This window comes from Prosopis cineraria, unplaced genomic scaffold, assembly GCF_029017545.1.
Source record: "Prosopis cineraria cultivar Desert tree isolate PC_DT_omini unplaced genomic scaffold, ASM2901754v1 PC387, whole genome shotgun sequence".
Classification (NCBI taxonomy): Eukaryota; Viridiplantae; Streptophyta; class Magnoliopsida; order Fabales; family Fabaceae; genus Prosopis; species Prosopis cineraria.
The window spans coordinates 37735-48005 of NW_026555714.1; the positions used below are offsets into that span (position 1 = coordinate 37735).

The 10271-nt window shown below is 25.6% G+C and overlaps 1 long non-coding RNA gene across 1 annotated transcript; it reads left to right on the forward strand.

Moving 5' to 3' along the window:
• The first annotated feature begins 980 nt into the window (after window positions 1–980).
• On the forward strand, window positions 981–2038 carry LOC129296686 (uncharacterized). The gene is made up of 6 exons (XR_008589872.1): window positions 981–1076; window positions 1155–1325; window positions 1372–1510; window positions 1594–1684; window positions 1790–1859; window positions 1951–2038. It is a non-coding gene; the product is annotated as an uncharacterized LOC129296686 (long non-coding RNA).
• Window positions 2039–10271: the final 8233 nt, after the last annotated feature.

Consider the following 10271-nt stretch of genomic DNA (forward strand, 5'->3'; position numbering starts at 1 on the left):
CATTATTTACTTAATAATTAGTTTACAATTTGTTCAACAGGAAGCATTATCACAATCAATATCACAAGATGATGTGGGGGAGCATGTGGATGTCCTTGGAAAGGCATTGGGAGCTCCAGAGGTCTCTGGTTGTGTTAGAGGAGTTGGATTTGGTATTTCTCAGGGCACCTACTTTAGACGTCGGTCTAAAATTTTTACTGAAGATGATTTTAATGCAAGGATGGCAGAAATGGAGGCGAGAATGGAAACAAAATTTCAAGCTCAAATGGAAAAGAGATTTGAGCAAATGATTGGAGTTATAAATATGCCACAAGGTAGCCCCAGTGATAAAGATAGTTGCTCCTTCCATACTAAAGAAGACTTTCCTAAGGTTATAATTTTTCTTTCTATTATCTTCTCTTTATTCACAAATTATGTTTCACATTTTTTTAAGATATTAATTTTTAATTTTTAGGGCGAGTCTCAATGTCAATTATGGTTAGAATCACCACATTGTCTTGTTGTGGCAATCGGATCTGTGTATAATGATAATAGTGTTACTATACACTCCAGACCATTGCTTGCTGATCACTTAAAGGTGACTATAACTATTCCAATAGAAAATGATGCTGAGTTGCCAGTGCAAATAGAAGATGAGGATATATTCACGATTTTTGATGCCATTGGAACTTATGTGGCTTGGCCTTCAAAGCTCATTAAGTTACAGGTATAATAATTGATGGTTCTTTAAAATCATTCATGTTTTCTTACGGCCTTACCAATCCATTTTACATCTTGTAGTCCTCAAAATTTAAAGTTGTAAAAAAGCCAATCAAAGCGAAAGAAAAGCCATCGAAAGGATCTACCTCTGTGACTAAGGCAAGGAAGACCAGCATAGAATCTACTCAGTTGAAATATCCTCATCAAAATGCACTTGAAATGATTATGTGGACAACATTGAAAAATGAGATTCGTGAAGTAGAATTTGAAAAGGAGATTTATGGTGAAATAATTAGCAAAAAATTAGCAGCTGAAAATATTAACGAGATTCTGACTAAGGATTGGCTACAAACAACACAAATTAGTTTATACATCAGGTACTTTCTCAATTTTATTACTTATTGTGGTATTTATTTAATTTTAGTTGTGAATGATTCTATTTTTTTTCATTTTAGGTACTTATATCATACTTTTGTGGTGCCGGGCTCATTGATAACAAAATTTTCATTTATTAGCCCGCACAACACTAGTACCTACAGTGTTGAGTACCATTCTCAAAAGATTACTGATGCATTCAAAGTCAAAGGCAAAAGAAACATGTTATTTTTAGCTCCTCACAATCCAGGGTAAATTGTTATTATTGTTTATTTTTAACTTTAGTTGATATTTTAGTTAATGAACTATTTTATTTTTTCAGGCAACATTGGGTGCTTGTTTGTATCAATCCATTCGTCCCTGTGATTTATTATCTTGATTCATTAAGAGATAGTGACTTTAAGAACTACAAATCTATGAGGATATTATTTAATCAGTAAGTTTTTAGTTCTATATTCTTTATATATGTTTATTATAATAATTAATTTTTACTTGGTATGCTTAATCATTATATAATAGGGCTGTAGCACGTTATCGAGGAGGTGAAGGTCTCCCTCCAAACACCGAAAGACCTGATCCTGTTGAGTTTTATTCTTGGAAAAGAATAAAGGTTTGTATTATTTTCTTAATAAAACAAGTTGGTACATATCTAAATGATTGTTTGATTGATATTTTATGTTTGTTATTCTGAATATGTTGTTCTGGATTGATGTAGAATTTTTGAAAAATTCTGGAACTTCCAAGTTATAGGGGAGACTCTGCCGGATTTTCGACAGCAAATACTTGTATCATATATATAACTTCATCAATGAAGTATTTTAAATTAAGTTAGAATTTATTTCTACCATATAAATGACATCTTTTATTGTTTTATAGGTACCTACACAATTACAAGGTTGGGAGTGTGGATACTATGTTATGAAGTTTATGAGAGAAGTAATCACACAACAAGAGTTGATCATTCCTGAAAATGTAAGTCAAAAGCTTTGAAATTAAGTTAATATAATATTAATTACTTATATATTGCTTTCATATCTTGTGTAGTATTTTATTGGAGCAAGATATTCGCATTTTACTATGGAGCAAATAGAAGATTTAGTCGAAGAATGGTCAGAATATATTATTGGCTGTTTGTGATAGGAAGTTAGATTTCAATATTAAAAAAATAACAATAGTTTCATTTGTTAGGCTTGTTAGAAATTAAACTAGGTTAGTTGGAAAATTGAAATTGTTGTATCAGTTTCAAATTTTTTTCTTGTATATAAAATTTTTATGTTGATATTATTTTTAAATTAGTTTTTGATATTATGATTTGCCATTATTAAAGATATTTAAAAGGAGAAATTTAAAAAATTTAATTTAAAAAAAATAAATATAATATATGGGAGCGCTCATTTGAAGAGCGCTCCTGTAAAGAAACTTACGGGAGCGCTCTTTTAAAGAGCGCTCCGGTAAGGTTACATACGGGAGCGCTCCTATAGAGAGCGCTCCGGTATGCTCTTACACACATGACGCGCTATTACGGGAGCGCTTTTCTAAAAGCGCTCCTGTATCGCTTACATACAGGAGCGCTTAAAAAAGCGTTCCTGTAAATTTCGGAGCGCTTGATACGGGAGCGCTTCAAAAGCACTCCCTAAGGTAAAAAAAAAGCGCTCCTGTAAACTTATTTTGTAGTAGTGATAGAGCAATACTAGATTTTTAATTATATATATTATTTTATATAATTTTAGTTAGAGTAGTTATAACTATTTTATTTTCTGTTATTATTTTATTCTTTGATAGATCTTTATTTTATTATCTGATAGATTTATCGAGATCTTTTTCTTTTATATAAATATATCTCATATTGAAATTAATAAGATAAGCCATTATTTTTACAAATTGTATTATGGTATTAGAACCAGTGAAATTTCTTTTTCATTATTTTTCCTCTCTGCTTTATTTGGTGCTTTTGGAACCTCATGGCACTCCAATACATCATACTACCTTCCACCATTACGACTACTGTGGATGCTTTTATACCTACTAATAGAAATGCTTATTCTTCATCTTCTTTTGCTTTTCTGCTGTTCACTTAGGATTAATACAATAAGCTTCTTACTCTTATGCAAAATCCTTCACCTACTACTTCATTAACTCCTTCAGCAGAAGTTAATCTTGTGATCGCCTCTTCTTCTACTCCTTTTCTCAATACATCTTTAACACGAGGTATATCTTACATACTTTTCTCTAAATGCCTTTCATCTGCCTGGATCATTGCACAATTGATTATATATGTTCTTGTATTGATCGTTTTTCCAAGTTAGTTTCTATTTTTATTATTTCTATTTAGTTACCTAATGATTTGTTGTTCAAACTCATCATTCTGAAACCATTTATTTTTCCTTTGATTTTTATCTTACTAATGTTTTATTTATTCTTCATATTAACTATTATTTGATTTATGTTTCTAAACTTAGTTTTTACCTTTACTATTTCTTAATCCTTGATGCCACTCATTGTTTCATTCAGGCCCTAGACTTTTGGAAGACGATTGATATATATGAGGTTCAGAATGGTCTCTATGTTCTTCAAGATTATGCAAGTAGGTTCTCCCCTTCCTCAATTTCTCTTGTTACTTTACATTCTAAATTTGTAATTGCTTTTAATTTGTGTCATCTTATAGGTTAGGACATGCCTCCTCTATTGCTATTAGTATTCTAGGTCAAAAATCATCTTCAATTACATGTAAACCTACTTTAAATAAAAGTTGTGATGTTTGTCATTTTGCCAAACAAAAAAAAAAATTATCATTTTCCATTAATGTTTCTCACCTTACTTGTCCTCTTAAACTTTTATATGTTGATATTTAGGGTCCATTTAATACCTCTTCTATTCATGGCCATCATTATTTTTTAATTGTTGTCTATGATTACTCTCACTTTACTTGAGTCATTTTGATGAAATTAAAATCTCAAACTAAAAATCATTTAACAGATACTTGAACTAAAGGAAGAAGATGATGCCGAGGCAAGGAGTGAACAATGATAATCATGCAAGTAGCAAAGAGGATTATGGGATTGAGAATAGCGATGTAAAAGCAATGAAGAAGGGACATAAGCAAAAGAATGATTTGAAATAGGTAGGAGAAATGGGAGCTGAATAATTTGGAGTAACAGAAATAGTAAAAGTGGAGGAAGATTGAATGATAAAAAGATTAAAATAATCAAGGGAAGGTGTAGATTGTGGCAAAGGAAAGTAAGTAAAAAAAGACGAAGTAAAAGATAGAGAAAAAAAAATTTAGCTTCATAGAAATGACATGTCGACTAATAAAAATATTATGAGAATGAAATCAAGATATGCAAAATCTTTGGTGCCAAAGTGAAAACCAAGAAAAATACATTTCCTAGCTTGATGATCAAATTTGTGCGATATTTGCACCAAGTCACTTAACATTGGTTCCTTCAATGATCTCCTATCCAAGCTAGGCATGTGTGATACATAAATTCTTCAACTTGTGGGGGGTAACATTAGGCAATATTAGATTTTTTATTTTATATATATATATATATATATATTATTTATAATTTTAGTTAAAATGGTTATAACTATTTTATTTTTTTAATAGATCTTTATTTTATTCTTTGATAGATCTTGATAGATCTTTTTCCTTCATATAAATATATCTCATATTGAAATTAATAAGATATATCATTATTTTTACAAATTGTATTATTTAAGTAGTCATTATTCTTCATATGTTACATTTTATTTATGAAAAAATAACAAAAAATACTTGAAAATTATAATTTTCTATTAATTTTTAATCATTTGTCCAATAAAAGTTGTCATTCTTTTCAAAATTTAAATTAGAGGCAAATTTGTTATTTTGCCAAAAATTAATATGCAAGTCAGATTTATTAGAACTGCACAGTAATTATCACATTTTGAGGTATCTTTTATTATTAGCATATGTCAGGTTTTTTTTAATCATTCTCTTAAATTTATAATAATATATGATTTGTTCGAATTACTCTTTCTTTGAGTCATAAAGTGGAATGTGCCTAAAAGTTTAGTAAAATGATAGTTAGATCCTTTAGTCTTAAGTTAATGGCAGTTAAATTCTCAACAAGTTTTTTTAAAAAATAAGTTAAAAATATTGATTAAGATAATTGTAGATTCAAGAGTTTCAATGACAAGTATTTAAGTATCAAGTATAATTCTTAAATTATAATAGGAATTTATGTTTATAACAATTTCAATTAATATTTACAATTTATTTTTTTAGAAAATTTTGTTAGGGACCTAATTATTATTAATTCAATATTTTGGAACCAAACTATCATTTTTTAATGGTGCGTTTGGATTAGTAAGAAATTAGTTTTGAACCAAATCCTTTATTTAGATATACAAAAATTTATAAATTTCATTTTAAATTATAATTTATTTGTACTTTCAAATTCTTTGTATACCCTAATCATTTGATATTTTAATTACTTCAAACATCTTTTCTTCAAATTTTTATTATTAATACCTCTATGATTTTCGTATCTTTTCTCATATCTTGTTGATTAAAAAATAAAAATGTACTCATTATTTTCAATTTGAATCTCAATTTATTTTTCTTCTTTATTTAAATTTTTTTAAACTACCTAAATAAAAAATTTTAAATATATGAATTTCAATTGCAAGATTTAAAATGTAAAATTTTAAATTTTGAAGTTGAAATTTATCAATTCAAATCCTACCCACAAGTTTTTGAAACTAAAACCATCATCTTTGCATTTGACAAGCCAATTGTTTTGTTCAGAGGCAAAAACCAGCCTAAAGGATATCGCATGGAGTCATAATTCCTAACAGTCAAAAAAGAATCTACGAAGAGACAAATGCAATGTAAGGTAACGAAGGACAAGATTTGGGGTATCCAATCAATAGAGTTAATTTCCTAAGTTTCTAGTAAGCCCCATGAACCTAAACAAGAAACCGTCGAGATCACAAAGAAGCTGAGACAAATGGATTCTATAAATTGCTCTTTAAGTTTATATTTGTCGTAATATATAGCAGGCTGGCTCTTTGTTGGAACATCTTTTCCAATGATAATTACTGCAATAAACTTTGAAGAAGTACAAACATCTTTGGAATCAGGGTAATCTGAAACCAAAATTTGTCCAGTGAAAGAAAAAGTATTGTTAGTTCATGGAAATGGATACTCTAAAGTTATTAATTTGTGAATTTCATGAATTTTTTTAACGAAAGGAGAGAATATTTTATGTTTTATAAAAAATAAAAAATATCAAGAAAAAAAAGAAAAAACTTTATGAAAATTCATATTGGGCCTTAATTTCGGAGGATTTAATCTTAGTTCATAAAAGCCCTACATGTTTAAATATGTTTTACTCTGCACAAAAAAGTTATAGTTTTAATAATCATTGATTAATTAAAAATTAAAGTAATGTTGGTTTGTAAAAGATGTTCCTTTATTGAAGTTTTTTATTAGTTCAAAAGATACCACATTTTAGTTCTAATAACACTAGCTTTAATCCCGCCTAATGCATGGAAATGTTTTAGTATAGAGTAAAAGATAAAAATAAAAATTATTTTAGTATGCTTATAATTTAAAGTGAAGTATGTTGCCCTTTTCTCTATTTTATCTTAATTAGTATACTTTTCTTTTCTAATTTCAATATATGAACCTCTTTTAAAATTAATAGATACAAAATACAGATATTTATTCTACTTTTAAGTTTTTATTTTCATCCACCCAATTATTAATTGATAGTTAAAATACATATGTTGAAATAAAATAATTTTTTTTAAATATAAATGTTATCTAAAAATTATTCAAGTTGCTCCCAAAACGTTTAAATGATATATTCTTTTAAATTTTTATTCATATTTTAAATTTAATAGTTATACAACATTATTTATTTATTAATTTGAAATTTTAAATATATAAGTTTTTAAAATAATATTTCAAACACCATGTAAAAAAATTAATCGAATAGGAATTTAATATAATAAGAGAAAGATTACTCAAGACAATTTATATTTATTTTTATTTAAATTATTTTTAAAACACTCATCTCTATATTTTATTCTAAAATTTATTATCTTATAACATATAAAATCTAGAAGTAACCAATTATTTTATTTATAATTTTTTGACTGAATTAAATTTCAAAATAAAATTCATCAAACCTCCAAACTTTTTATGCTTTGTCTAAATAATTTTTTTAATTTTATTGCATATCTGACATTTATATATTATTTTTACTAAGAATATTATATACACCACTAATTTTTACTATTGATCCTACATGTACTTTCAAAATATAAAAATCTTATCATTTTTTACACATTGTCTAAATTTTTAACATTTACAAATGAAAATTTATGTAGAAAATTTTTTTCTCCCTATATAAATAAATTTTATTAATTAAATTACAAGTATCACATTCACTTCATGTAATTAAAAGGTAGGTTTCTCACCCACTTTTCTTTAAAAATTTAAGAAAAAGTTTTTATTTTGCATTATGCTACCCTATATACTAGAGTATGCACCTGTGCGATGCACAAGGACATGTTAGTGTCATTGATTTTTTTGTTTTTCCAAAAAACAAATGTGATTGTTGTTTTCGCTATAGAACAGACAGTAATAAAGGATTATATTTTACAAAAGAAAAGATATTAACAAATATTAATATTTTTTTAAAAATTCCTCACCTCTTGCAACTTGAATACAATCTAGCTTATTCTTAAAAAAGAAGAAGAAGAAGAAGAAGATTCATTACCCTATAAATTTACATAGGTTGAATTATAACTTCTTTAACTCTCATACAAATTATTTTATGATTTATACCCATGCTAAAATGCTAACGTCAAATGTATAACAAAATTTGTTATCCCAGACACTGCTATCCCCATATAAATCTGAATTTAAACATGCTTTATTTTATATTTTTATTTCAAAATAAATTTTAATTTTATAAATAACAGCTTGCTTTATTTTATAATTTTTTTATTCTTGTGCATAGTAAAAACACAAATAACGTGCTGATTTATACTAAGAATATATACAACAAAATTGTTTTATTTTTAAACAAATAACTTAGGAATTTGTTACTCTATACATTGCATTTTAAACTATAAAGAATAATTTATTATTTTATGACATGTGTTATTCCCAAATAAATTTAAATTTAAACAATAAAATATTTTATTTTATTTCTTGTCACTTAGCTTAACATTTTATTCTTCAATTTATTATTATTTTACATATAGAATTAAAAATGAACAAATTATTTTATTCAAGGTTTGTTATTTGGAGTAATTTAAATTTTAAAATAAAACTCATTAGGTTATCTTTATACTTTTTACACTTTATTTAAATGTTCTCCTTCAACGATTAAAAACAGTGTAATATTGCTCCTATTGTTGACAAAAAATTAATTTTGATAATTAATTGATCAAAAAATGATAGAAAATAATCTAAAAAAATTATAGAAAAAGACAATACAAATAAGTATACCTATTAAAAATTAATATTGATTAATTTATCTAAATTACAAAATAAATAGTAAGAGACACCAATAAGTAATTAAAAATATTCAATTAAAAGTCAAAAATATCATTTTAATAAGTCACTTTGACCAAATACAAGGTGATTGTTGGACTAGTATATCGCTACAACAACACCAATAAGTAATTAAAAATATTTTATTTGTGTTAATAATATCATATTAGAACATTAATATTTTAAATTTGTTATAAAAATAAAGATTGAGAGGAGATCAGAAGAGAGAAACGTAGAAGAAGAGCTTTCTTTGTCATAGAGCTTTCTAATTATTTTGGTGTATGGAATGCAATTGATATGCACTCCATTTATAGGTACATGTATAACAATTAAATCAAATAAATATACAAAACAATAATAATTGAAAGATATTAGAGAAACTAAAAGATATGGATATCTACATAATTATCCTAATATTCATAATACTCCCTTTTGGATGTTTATAAATAGATATTGTGTCTCATTAAAATCTTATTAAAAAAATTTAATTGGACAAAAACTTAGTAAGGGAAAAAGAGTTTACAATAAGGTTATATTCATTGAAGTTGCCTTATTAAAACCTTACCAAGAAAATCTAGTAAGCCAATATTTGGTTAAACAAAAAAAAAAAAAGTAGTACACCATAACTTTTACTTCTCCTAATGATGATATGACTCCTTAATCCTTACTCTCTTGAATTGTCTTAAGTCATTGTATTTTAAACTTGTGTATCAATTTCTTGAATATTATTGTTGACGGTGCTTTTGTGAGTTGATATTTTTTTATAACTTGACTATATATGAATCATTGCTTTCATATAATTAATATTTTAAAGATTTTTTTATATACATATCTTCTGAATATGAACGCATCTTCCATTTGTCATATCTTTTATGGGAATAACAATAAAAATTACTAATAAATCATTATGATATACATGTATTTTCACAAATAAATAATCTTTTAGAGGTCATCTTGTGTGAATCAAACTAGACATATATAACACATATGCATAATCAATTAATTTTCATATCAACACAAAACTTCATGGTAAATCAATGCAATATTATAAATTATGATATAAAAGAATTTATATATATATAAATATATATATGGTGCTTAGGATTATATTTCAAATGATCTATTGATTTTAATTATCCAACATCTGAAAATCTTTCTATAACAATCAAGTACTATATAAACTTTTTAGAATATTGAATAATGTTAATTTCAAATGATCTTGATTCTAATTATTCAACATCCTAACATCTTTTTATAATAATCAAGTACTTCATATAAACTTTTCAGAATATTAAATAATGTTAATTAAATCAATCAATTTGAATGCAAACTAACATGTATATAATCATATGAACAAACATAATGATATATTTAAAAAAAAAATCTTTACAAGCTTTTGTCATATGGACAAATAAAATTGGGAGAATGATAATAAGGTCCCAAAATAATAAATTAATATCAATTAAGTTCTTGACAAATTTTTTTACAAATAAATTATAAATATTAATTCAAACAGTTACAAACAAAAATTTGTATTATAATTTAAAATTATATTTAATATTTAAACACTTATTTATAATTAAAACTTCTGAATTTGTAATAATTTGCATTGATAGTTTTAACTTACTTTTTTAAAAAAATTATT